The 11,765-nt window shown below is 53.5% G+C and overlaps 1 protein-coding gene across 5 annotated transcripts in view; it reads right to left on the reverse strand.

Moving 5' to 3' along the window:
• RNF24 (ring finger protein 24) overlaps positions 1 to 8,947 on the reverse strand; it is a 30,101-nt gene extending 21,154 nt beyond the window's left edge. For 2 of the 5 annotated variants that reach the window (XM_071753170.1, XM_071753173.1), the window contains exons 1-2: positions 8,862 to 8,947; positions 583 to 664 (exon numbers count right to left, since the gene is read on the reverse strand). The gene's annotated coding sequence lies outside the window, so the exon portion shown is untranslated. Of the gene's footprint in view, positions 1 to 582; positions 665 to 3,007; positions 3,457 to 8,861 lie in introns of those variants that run through there. The other 3 variants (XM_071753174.1, XM_071753171.1, XM_071753172.1) reach the window with 3 other exon arrangements.
• Between the last annotated feature and the right edge of the window lie 2,818 nt (positions 8,948 to 11,765).

Here is an 11,765-nt window from a genome sequence, read left to right on the forward strand (position 1 = left end):
ATCACATTTGGATTCACAGGACAAGGCTGCTAAAATACCACCACGGCGACTATTGGCACATTTCAATGAAAACACCACGGCCTCATTAGTATAGTGGAAATTATGAGCTTGTCTTTGTACATATTTAAAAGCTTGCCTCTGAAAGTATATTGGGTCTGGGCCAGAAATTCCTGGCTGGGAGCTCCTACCACTCAACAGCTTGGGATTGCCTTGCTCACACAGGTCAAGCGACTGGGCAGCCATCGACCCGGGAGAAAAGGCATTTAAAAAATAGCCTGCAGGGAAAGGAGTGGGGGTGAGGCTGGGAGGAGGCAGAGCAAAAGGTTTAATGTTCCCTGTGTTAGCTCTGTGCATGGTTTTGCTGGGCAGTCCCATAGCAATGCAAGCAGAGATTGTAATTAAGAGGATGGAGGAACGTGGGGTGCGTGGAGTTCATCCCATCCCACAACCCACAGTGATGGGGGTGGATGACACAGGGCCAAACCCTTTGCAGCTTTGTGAAATAACAGCATTTTCAGGATCTGCTCATCTCAATATATTAATTTCTCTCATGGAAAGCTTTCAGGTCAGCTCCCTACTTACCCACACAGGTGCTGCAAGGCAGCCAAGCCACGCAAACCCAAGGTATCTGCTCAACGGCTACCGCGGTTTGGTGCCAGGGATGCTGGAAAAAAAAAAAAAAAGAAAAAAACCAAAAAAAACCCTGATATTGCACAAAAAGCCAGAGGGAGGGAAAGGATGAAGATATAATTTGAAGTGGTTTGATTCTCCAAGACTCCTACAAAATGGTTCAGCTCTTAGGAAGAGCACAGCGGAGCCCTTTGAAAACGCGGCGATGACGTTAGGAGGCATAGAGAGGGGGGAAAGAAAAAAGGGGGGGGAAAGACTCAGCTAATCCTCAGAATTTTGTAAGCATCTGAGACACTAATCCGTTGATCTCATTGAAAAGGATTAGAATTACTCCCTCACCACTAAATTTAAGAAGTTTTCAACCAGATGTAAACAAAAGCGGAGAGCAGCCCGCGGAGACGGCTGCCACACAGCGAGGCCCCGCTGAGAAATCCTCACCAGAGCTGGTTTTGGGGTGGAAAAGGGGAATTTAAATCCCAGTGAGTGATGCTGGCATCCAAGGAGACCCTGACTGTCTCATCTGGCTGCAGCTGAAAGGTGGGATGCTGTCCTGGACAAGTTTCTCAACAGGTTATCACAACCTGGTTTTGGCATCCTGATCTTATAGGGATGATGCTCTTGGTGGAAGAATCCCACCCCAAAAATCCCTCAACTTGTTCTGCACTAGTATTATTTTAATAGAAGGAAAAAAAGGGTAACATCTAAGCAGGAAATTGGATAGCTCACACAAAACCCTTGAGTTTTGCCCAGCTTCACTGCAACCTTTGTTCTCATAGCTTTGGGGCAAGGAGTTGTATTAAGGTGGAAAAATATAACAGAGAATCCTCGCGCAAACAGCCTGGCACCTGCTGCTGCCCTGGCAGTGAATAATTCATGGAATTACAGGAGAAATGATTGGATTTATAAAAATTAAGCAATGTGCAAACTGGCTCTGGGTACCAGCAACAGATCACTCTCAGGTCTTAAGTTCTGGCTCTTAAGAGAAATGTTAATAGCTAAAATAAATTAAAACTTAAAGAAGACTTCAGGCAGAAAGCACCGAGGTGACCCTTTGGTGAGGAAAAGCCACTTTTGTTAGAAAACAAGAAAAAAGTTTTCTAACAGAGAAAGTTAACTTTTGTCAGTTCTTGCTTCTCTCCTCTGAAGAGGAGAAACCTGAAGAGCTTTAAGTTTCAAGCTCACTTTAAACGAGGACTCAATCCCATCAGGGCTTATCTTAAAAATTCTCCTTTCAGAGACATTTGAGGGAACAGCAGCAGAATCCCTCTTCTCTCCCTCTTCCAGAAATTTTCTCTCTAAACCCAGAAAAACTTTCTGCTGGCTTTGGGAAAACACTTCCCATCCCCGTGCAGCCCAATTCTTAATTCCCTACAACCCCTCCCTCTCCCAGCCTGAGCATCCCAAAGTTTCTCCAGCTTGGAATAAACCACTTGACACTGAGCTTGTCTCCAGCCTCATCCCTCAGCACATCCTAACCCTTCACCTCATCACCCCAACCCCTTCTTGCTGCACCAGTGGCAGCTGCATGGGGGGAAGATGCTGCAGGAGACAGGAGGAGGGATGATCCTGCAGGAGCTTCCAGGAGGGATGATCCTGCAGGACCTTTGAGGGGAAAGATGCAAAGGGAAAGCCCCGAGGGCAGTCGGGAACACATGACAGCTCAGCATCCCTCACACAAAGCCACAGATGAGGAAATGATCCATTTTTCCTGCTTTTACTCCCAAAGCACCACCCCTGAACAATGCTCAGCACAACGTGGGGTGGTTTTTGGGGGTTTTTTCTTTTTTTGATGTGAATGTGAAGCCCCACACTCAGCTGACAGACACCTGACCCAAGTGAGAGGGAGAGATGATCACTGTTTATTCAGCCACAAAACCACTCCATGCTGCACAACCCTGCCCTGCTTTGGATGGCCACCACTGTCACCAGGTCTCCAAAACCTTCATCTTTTATTTCAGACACTAAGAGACTGAGATGCTGGGTTTTACTCTAGAGCTTTTTGGTTAAGAAAGTGAAATTAAAAAAAAAAAAACACCAACCCCGCAGCTGCATAAATAACCCACGAGCCACAAAACCACCCCAGGACAAAGTCAGACCTGGTGAGGGGGTTTTAGGTAGAACACCAGAAAAATGAGAGTCTTTAAAGCACTGCAGAAATATTTGCCTGCTCACCAGAAAGCTCTGTGTGGAGAGAAGTTTAATTTGATCCTTACGGTGCTTTAATTGGGTGCAGGCTGAAAGTATGAAGAGCAGGGTCAGGGGGAGGAGGCACAGCTCTCCAGTGGGTTTATTTTAGTTGGAAGTCATCCGATGGGAGACTCCACTCCCTCCCACCTGATTCTGATGGGGAATTTGGTTTCACCCATCTTCATCCTACCTGCTGCTGGGCTGCTCCTCTGGGCTTCAAATGGACTGATTGAAGAGCCAAAACCTCCACGCTTGTGCCTTCCCAGGAGAGGAATCTGCAAGGCTCTGGAGCTCTTGTATTTTTCCCTAAATATTCCTCCAATCCAAGGAGCTGGGAAGCTCACTGTTTTTTGCAGGCAGGGAGAGAGAGAACTGCCCAGAAATCAGGAGGGCAGCTCAGCACTTTAAGTTTCTCTCCTGCTACCCTGACTCCTGGTGTGGTTCCCTCTAAGGAGCTTTCAAAGCTGTATTAGCAGCGAGGTTAATCCTCCATTAAAAAAAAAAAAAATTAAATTAAAAAGTAAAGCAGCAGAAGTTATTCCTGCTTCCTGCTCGCACTCACAGCTCTGGAACTGGAGCACAAAAAGCAACCGGCCGAAGAACTTCCCTGCCTGGGCTTCCCACACCCCAGCCCTGGCTCCTCCTCCTGCTCCTTGGCATCTTGCCTACTTTTTCCTCAGGCTGATCCAGTTTTAGCTCCGGCGTCGAAGCAACCCGAGCCCTCGGAGCCTTTGGCTAGGCTGAAGCAGCTGCTCACAGCTAATTTGGTCCCTGGGCTCTGGTTCCCAGCTCCTGCTGCCCATCCACACCTCAGCATCAAGGCTTGTTCCTTCTCTTGGAGCAGCCAGGTTGTCCCTGCTCCCCAAGTCTGCCCCTTTCTTCTCTCCTGCCACTGCTGGTCCCTTCCTTGGGGGTTGGGATCCATCCTCACCATCGATGCTATTGCTGGAATCCTTTGGAGAAGCCTTGGATTGCCTGAGCTTTCCTCCCATCTGTAACCAGCTCAGGACACAGGAGCCCTTGACACATGGTGGGAACTGTTCTTTTGGGTTGTTTTTTCTTTTTTTTTTTCCTTTGATGGTAATTAGATGTGCTAGACAGGTGGAAAAATGACATGTTGGATGGCCTGTGTCATCACCCCAGGGAAGGAAAAGCAGGGATGCAGCTCATCTCTGCCCACTGCCACGGAGAAGCCAGAGGGGGGGTTGTGCATCCTCCAGCACGTTTTTGGTGGTGTCACCTTCATTTCCCAAAAAAGAGGCAATGTCAGGTGATAACTTGCAGATAAACCCCCCCATGACATCATCACTGATGTCATTTTAAAGGGAGTCAGGGCGGGGACAGGGGTGGGGTGGCTGCTCCTGACACAAGTTGGAGCAGTTTCAGGGCAACATCCTCCCAAAGGGACAGGAGAGGAAAATCTCCAGGACCCAGACCTTATCTTGTGTCAAAACCACTCAGCTTTATGATGAAGGATCACAGGAAACAAAAATAAACAGAAATCCAGCTCAGCAACACTCACCACGGGCAAGACCAAGATGCCTGAAGACCAGGGGAAGCTTCGAACCCCAAGAAAACACCTCCAGGCTTGCACACCAAAAGTTCCAAGGTGGCTGAAGAGCACCAAAAGCATCTGCACCTCCTGCTCTGGCCTGAGGGATGGGGTGGCCTGGGTTTGCTGGGTGAACTGTGAGAGAAGACCTGATCTCAGCCATGCCAAGCTCTGCCAACCATGGCAGATGTGTTTCAGGGGATGGTGGTGTGAAGCAGGACACCCAACATCACCTCTCTCTCTCTCTCTCTCTCTCTCTCCACCTTTTTCAGCACCCAGGGGGTGTTTTCTAGCCAAGAGCTCATCACCCACACCATGTCTCCTGCCAAACGTGGAAGTGACAGCTGGATTCCTGGGAGGGATGACCCAAGAGGGAACGTGTGGGGAGGTGGGCATAAGCACCAAGGCTCTCCTAGCAAAGCCAAGTATCCTGGAATCATCCCACACATCACTCAGACCTCAGGGAGAGCAGCTGGAAACATCAGTCCTTCTCAGATAAGATCCCCAGGCTTGGTTCAGTCTCACACCTTGAGTCCTGTGTCCAGTTCTGGGCCCCTCAGCTCAGGAAGGAGATTGAGGTGCTGGAGCAGGTCCAGAGAAGAGCAAGGAGGCTGGGAAGGGATCCAGAACAAGTCCTGTGAGGAAGGGCTGAGGGAGCTGGGGGTGTTGAGGCTGGAGAAGAGGAGGCTCAGGGGAGACCTCATCACTCTCTCCAACTCCCTGAAAGGAGGTTGGAGCCAGGGGGGGGTTGGGCTCTTTTCCCAGGCAACTCTCAGCAAGACAAGAGGGCACAAGAGGTCTCAAGTTGTGCCAGGGGAGGTTTAGGTTGGACATGAGAAAGAATTTCTTTCTGGAGAGGGTGCTCAGCCATTGGAATGGGCTGCCCAGGGAAGGGGTGGATTCTCCATCCCTGGAGATATTTCAAAAGAGCCTGGATGTGGCACTCAGTGCCATGGGCTGGGAACTGCAGTGGGAGTGGAGCAAGGGTTGGACTTGATGAGCTCTGAGGTCCCTTCCAACCCAGCCCATTCTAGGATTCTAGGATTCACTATCTGGAGACATCCCACCAGCAGCTCTGCTGCTTCCTCACCACGTGGCCTTCAACTTCCTCTCCTCCATCACTTATCTCTTGCCCAGGTCACCCTCCAGCTAAGAACAGTGTTATCAACCAGCAGTCACCATCTCACTTCCCATCTGCACCTACACTCATGTTTGTCTGAAGGTCAAAGAGATCCCACAACACCCAGAGACCTTCTGGAGCTAAACACCTCCACCAGTGACCCAACAACTAGACCTGGAGTGAACAACCCAATCTGGAGATAAAAAGGAAGGTCCCATCCATCAGGCCAGCATAAACTTTGACAAGGATGAGTAGGGATAGAATAAGCAAACCCAAGCTGAGTCAGGTGGAGCTTTGGGAGGTTGTGGAGGGGATTCCCTTCAACAGCAAGATCAGGAGATCCAGGAGGTCATCAACATCCTCACCTCCAGCAGCTCCACCACCCATTCATGACCAAGACCTTCACTCAGAAGCACACTGGAGCACACCATCCATCCTGCCTGCTGTCAGCACTCAGGGCTGGAATGATTTATTTCAGGGCTGGAATGAATTCTTTTTATTTTCCTTTTTTTTTTTTTTTCCATTTTCCAATACCTCAGTTAGTGCCTACTGGGTCCCTTCCACCTTGCCCCCAAGCATTTTTTCTGTCTGGGGCTATATTCTTCTGCCACCAGCTATTGGAGGCATAGGCTTGTTATTTTTCTGGGCTGGAGGCCAAATTTGTATTTAATTTTTGCTCCAGATGGTCCAGCACTCTAGATGCATCAGCTGGATCATCTAACCAGTGTGAATAAAGTGATAGAGCAAATAACCTGATTTACTCAGGGCTTGTTTGACATGCTCAAGGTGGCTCTGTTTACACCCATCATAAAAAGGAAGAGTTAGCACCAACTCAGGCTATGGTCTCCCTGTCAAACTGAACACCCAGGGGAACTGAAACAACAAGAGGAATCTAAAATAATGAAAATATTATTAAAACTTGCAGTTTGCTTTCTCACCAGTCAAGTGTAAATAAATGGCTTATTTTTTTTTCCCCCTTCCTCCATCCTTGCTGTCCCCAAAGCTGGTGTCAGCAGTGGGTCATGCAAACCAGGGTTAAACTTCTCCTCCTGTGAGCAAAAAGAAGGTTCAGTGAACCTGACTTTTAGTCTCTGGTGCTGAAATCTTATGGCCCTGCTCACCTGAGGAGAGAACAACCAGGAGATGCTCAAGTTCTGCTTCTGGCTAATTCACCTTGCTTCTAGGAAGCTGCTGAGCCCTCCAGCACTGCCTGCAGCTGGGATGTCTACCCTGCAAACTACATCACCCCAAATAACCCCGAAAAATGGAAAAAAAAAAAAAAAAAATAAATAGAAGAGACACGTGAGCAGGCAGTGAGCAGCCTGAGCACACCAAACGCTGCACAAAAATCAGCTGAGCCTGGAGAAGAGCTGGGAACAAAGGGACAAGGGGGGTGTGGGGTTTTTTTTTGTCCTTGTTTTTCCTCTGCTCAGAGCATCCTCCGGCTCGTCCCGGGGGCGGCGGAGACAAAGGAAAACCGGGAGCTGCGGGCAGGAGCCCCGACCGAGCAAGGGGGAAAAAACGGGGCAAGGAGGGACCCGCACCGCCCTCCCCAGCACCGCCCAGCCCGGCTCGCGTGTTGCCAAACACGTTATACACGGCAGGAAACTGGAGATCAAAGGAGAGGAGCGTGCCAGAGCAAGATGTCATCCAAAACCTTCCTGCCAAAGGTGCAGCGGGGAGGAGGAGGGGTGGAAATAACCCCCAGACACACACACACACACACACACAGACGCCGGTGCATCCCAAGGATCCGGTAAGGTGTGGAGGCAGCGAGATCCAGAGAGATGCTCGGGTTGAAACAAAGACTAAATTAAACAAAACAAAAAAACCCCACCAAAACCAACAACCAACCAAAAAGACGCCAAATCTCCAGAATATGCCTTGTCACCCGTCGGGTTCCAGCCCCACGGGACCTCCACACATCCCCTGCCAAAGCGGCGGATGCCGGGAGAGCTCCGGACGTGTCAGTAACTCCAAAAAGCAGCTTTTTTCCCCCCAATTTTTTTTTTAAAGTCACAGAAACCCGCAGCGTCCTGTCTCAGCCTCAAGGAAAGAAGAGGGGAAGGTGCCCGTATCCACACTGGGATCAGCGGGTGACCCAGGGGACACCCCCGAACCTCGGCGGTCCCCTCCTCGGTGCCACCTCCTCCTAAGGAGGGTCCAGGTGAGACGGGCACTGGGGTGGGGACAGCTCTGTCCCTTTGTGCCATCCCAGCCCCCTCCTCTGTCACTCCTGATACGGTCCCAGGCTTCTCTGCCCCCCAAGTGGGGGCTTTATGGGTCCCAAGTGGGGGCTTTATGGCACCCCATAGGGCTGCCAGACACCCCAAAGGCACATCCCCGGCACCCCGAGGGGGTCCTGACTCACAGGGGTGCACAGGAGAGGGTCCTGACACAGAAGGGTGCATAGAAAGAGGGTCCTGAACCAGAGGGGTGCACAAAGAGGGGGTCCTGCCCCAAAAAAGTTGCATAGGGAGAGGGTTCTGACCCAGAGGGGTGCATAGAAAGGGGGTCTTGGCCCAAAATGTTGCACAGGGAGAGGGTCCTGTCCCACATGGGTGCATAGGGAGAGGGTGCTGCCCCAAAAGGTTGCACAAGGAGAGGGTCCTGCCCCAAAAGGTTGCATAGGAAGGGGGTTCTGAACCAGATGGGTGCATAGGGAGAGGGTCTTGACCCAAAAGGTTGCACAAGGAGAGGGTTCTGACCCACAGAGGTGCATAGGAAGGGGGTCCTGACCCAAAAGATCGCATAGAGAGAGGGTCCTGACCCAGAGGGGTGCACGAGGAGAGGATTCTGCCCCAAAAGGTTGCACAAGGAGGGGGTCCTGACCCACAGGGGTGCATAGGAAGGGGGCCCTGCCCCAAAAGGTTGCACAGGGAGAGGGTCCTGACCCAGAGGGGTGCACAGGGAGAGGGTCCTGACCCAGAGGGTTGCATAGACAGGGGGCCCTTCCCCACACAGGTGCATAGGGAGAGGGTCCTGCCCCACAGGGGTGCACAGGGAGAGGGTCCTGCCCCAAAAGGTTGCATAGGGATAGGGCCGTTCCCCAGAGGGGTGCTGGCGAAGGGCCCTACCCCTCACCCCAAGGCACAGCAGGGGGGTTCGTCCCCACGGAAGGCGCAGAGCAGGGGCCTCTCCCTCACAGAGCGCTGCCAAGGGAGGGGGGGCCCTGCCCCACAGGGAAGGACCCTGCTCCCCACAGCGGTGCCGGGAGAGTCGCGGGGGGGCCCCGTCCCTCCTCAGGGAGCACACCCGGGGGTTCTGTCCCTCAGAGGAAGGCAGCCCGGTCCTCCGGCCCCACAGGGGGCCCCCGCCGACCCCGCTCTCCCTCCCTCCCCCTCTCACTCCCTCCCTCCCTCCCTCACTCACCCGTCGCTGCCCCGCCGAGGCTCGCGCCGCCCGCACTGCCCGGCAGCGGGAGGGACCCGGATGGAGGCGGCCCCGCCCCGTCCCGCGTGCCCGCCCCGCCCCGCCGCGTGACGTCACTGAGAAAGGGGCGTGGCCGCGAAGGAGGAGGGGGAGGAGGAGGGGGGGGGAGGTGGCGGTGTGGGGACATTGGGGACATTGGGGACGTGAGGGGACATTGGGGACATTGGGGACACGAGAGGACTTTGGGGACATGAGGAGACATTGGGGACATTGGGGACATTGGGGACGTGAGGGGACATTGGGGACACGAGAGGACTTTGGGGACATGAGGGGACATTGGGGACATTGGGGACATTGGGGACGTGAGGGGACGTGAGGGGACATTGGGGGCACTGGGGACACGAGAGGACTTTGGGGACATGAGGGGACATTAGGGACATGAGGGGACATTGGGGACGTGAGGGGATATTGGGGACAGGGGCACTGGGGACACTGGGCATATTAGGACATGAGAGGACATGGGGGACATTGGAGACACTGGGGACATTAGGGACATCGGGGACAGGGGCATTGGGGACACGAGGGGACATGGGGGACGGGCACTGGGGGCATGAGGGGACATAAGGGCACACTGGGGACAGGGGCATTGGGGACATGAAGAGACACTGGGAACATGAGGTGACACTGGGGACAGGGGCACTGGGGACATGAGGGGACACTGGGGACATGAGGTGACATTGGGGACAGTGTCACCCTTTGTGATGGCAGTGTCACCACCCAGGGGGATTTATTGTCCTCAGCAGGTGACATCTGAAGTGCTTGGAGGAACAGCTGGAGGATTTCCTTGTGTCTGAGCTTCCTCCATGACATTGACAGTGACAATAACAATAACAATGACAGTGACAATGACAGCCACAATGACAGCCACCAAGCTGGTCCATCCGTATTGTCCTGGTGTGGGATGGGATGGGCGGGAAAATCCCCCCTGCCATCCAGTCCCAGACCCCCCTTTTCCCACCTTGTTGCTCCCCAGGGGGACCCCGAGGGTGTCCCCAGGTGCTGTGACAACCAATGCCACCCGTGACCTTGTTCCCCCCACCAGCTGGGACTGGAGGCCACACCTGGGGACCATGATAGGACACGGAAAGGCAACAAATTCCTTTCAGGAATCCCAAAAAAACCCCACAGAAGGAATTCACCTGAGCTCCAGGACTGATCATAGAATCCTAGAATTGGGTCGGAAGGGAGCTCAGAGCTCATCAAGTCCAACCCTTGCTCCACTCCCACTGCAGTTCCCAGCCCATGGCACTGAGTGCCACATCCAGGCTCTTTTGAAATATCTCCAGGGACGGAGAATCCACCCCTTCCCTGGGCAGCCCATTCCAATGGCTGATCACCCTCTCCAGAAAGAAATTCTTTCTAATGTCCAACCTAAACCTCCCCTGGCACAACTTGAGACCTCTTGTGCCCTCTTGTCTTGCTGAGAGTTGCCTGGGAAAAGAGCCCAACCCCCCCCTGGCTCCAACCTCCTTTCAGGGAGTTGGAGAGAGTGATGAGGTCTCCCCTGAGCCTCCTCTTCTCCAGCCTCAACACCCCCAGCTCCCTCAGCCCTTCCTCACAGGACTTGTGCTGGATCCCTTCACCTCCTTTGGGCCTCAATCTCCTTCCTGAGCTGAGGGGCCCAGAACTGGACACAGGACTCAAGCTGTGGCCTCCCCAGGGGCAGAATCCCTTCCCTGGGCCTGCTGGCCACACTCTTCCTCATCCAGGATTCCATTGGGACTCTTGGCCACCTGGGCACACTGCTGGCTCATGGTCACCTTCCAGCTCCCTTTCTGCCTCTCTGTGCCCCATGGAGCTCCCCATGGGGTTGTTGTGGCCAAAATTCGGGACCTGGCACTTGGAATGTTGAACCTCATCCCATTGGGATCAGCCCAACTCTCCAGCCTCCTTTCAGGGAGTTGGAGAGAGTGATGAGGTCTCCCCTGAGCCTCCTCTTCTCCAGCCTCAACACCCCCAGCTCCCTCAGCCCTTCCTCACAGGACTTGTGCTGGATCCCTTCCCAGCCTCCTTGCTCTTCTCTGGACCTGCTCCAGCACCTCAATCTCCTTCCTGAGCTGAGGGGCCCAGAACTGGACACAGGACTCAAGCTGTGGCCTCCCCAGGGCTGAGCACAGGGGCAGAATCCCTTCCCTGGACCTGCTGGCCACGCTGTTCCTGAGCCAGCCCAGGATGCCATTGGCCTTCTTGGCCACCTGGGCACACTGCTGCCTCCTCTTCAGCTTCCTGGCAATCCAGACTCCCAGCTGCCTTTCTGCCACTCTGTGCCCAGCCTGGAGCTCCCCATGGGGTTGTTGTGGCCAAAGTGCAGGACCCGGCACCAGTGGGGTCAGGATGTGTCCCCAAGCTGGGGACATCCCAGCACCTTTGAAGCCCTTGACCTGGAGATGCCACGAGGCCACCCTGATGGGCACTGTCACCCATTCCTGCTGTGGGAATCCCAGATGGGAACTGGGAGGATTTGTCTGGACATGCTGGAGCTGCTGGTGGAGAATCCGCAGGGCCCCGCGGGGATTTGGGGGAATTTGGGAAGCAGAGACAGCCCCGGATCAGGTCCTGCTGTTCCTGGCAGCTCTGGAATTCCAGGGAGATGCCTGGAGGAGCAGGTGATGGAGCTTGTGGGTGTCCTTTGGAATATCCTGGGTGGAAAGGTCAATTTTCACCTAGGGAATGTGTATGGATGGAAATATCCCAAACCCCAGTGGTGTTGGGATGCTGCTTCTTTGTCACCTCCTCCTCTCCTGAGCTGCTGGGACCTGGAAGCAGCTGGAGGGGGTGAGAAATAAAAAGAATGAAGAAATTTGGGGTGGAAACCAGGCTGCCACATTTCACCAGAGGGAAAAA

Source organism: Heliangelus exortis, chromosome 10 (genome assembly GCF_036169615.1).
Source record: "Heliangelus exortis chromosome 10, bHelExo1.hap1, whole genome shotgun sequence".
Lineage (NCBI taxonomy): Eukaryota > Metazoa > Chordata > Aves > Apodiformes > Trochilidae > Heliangelus > Heliangelus exortis.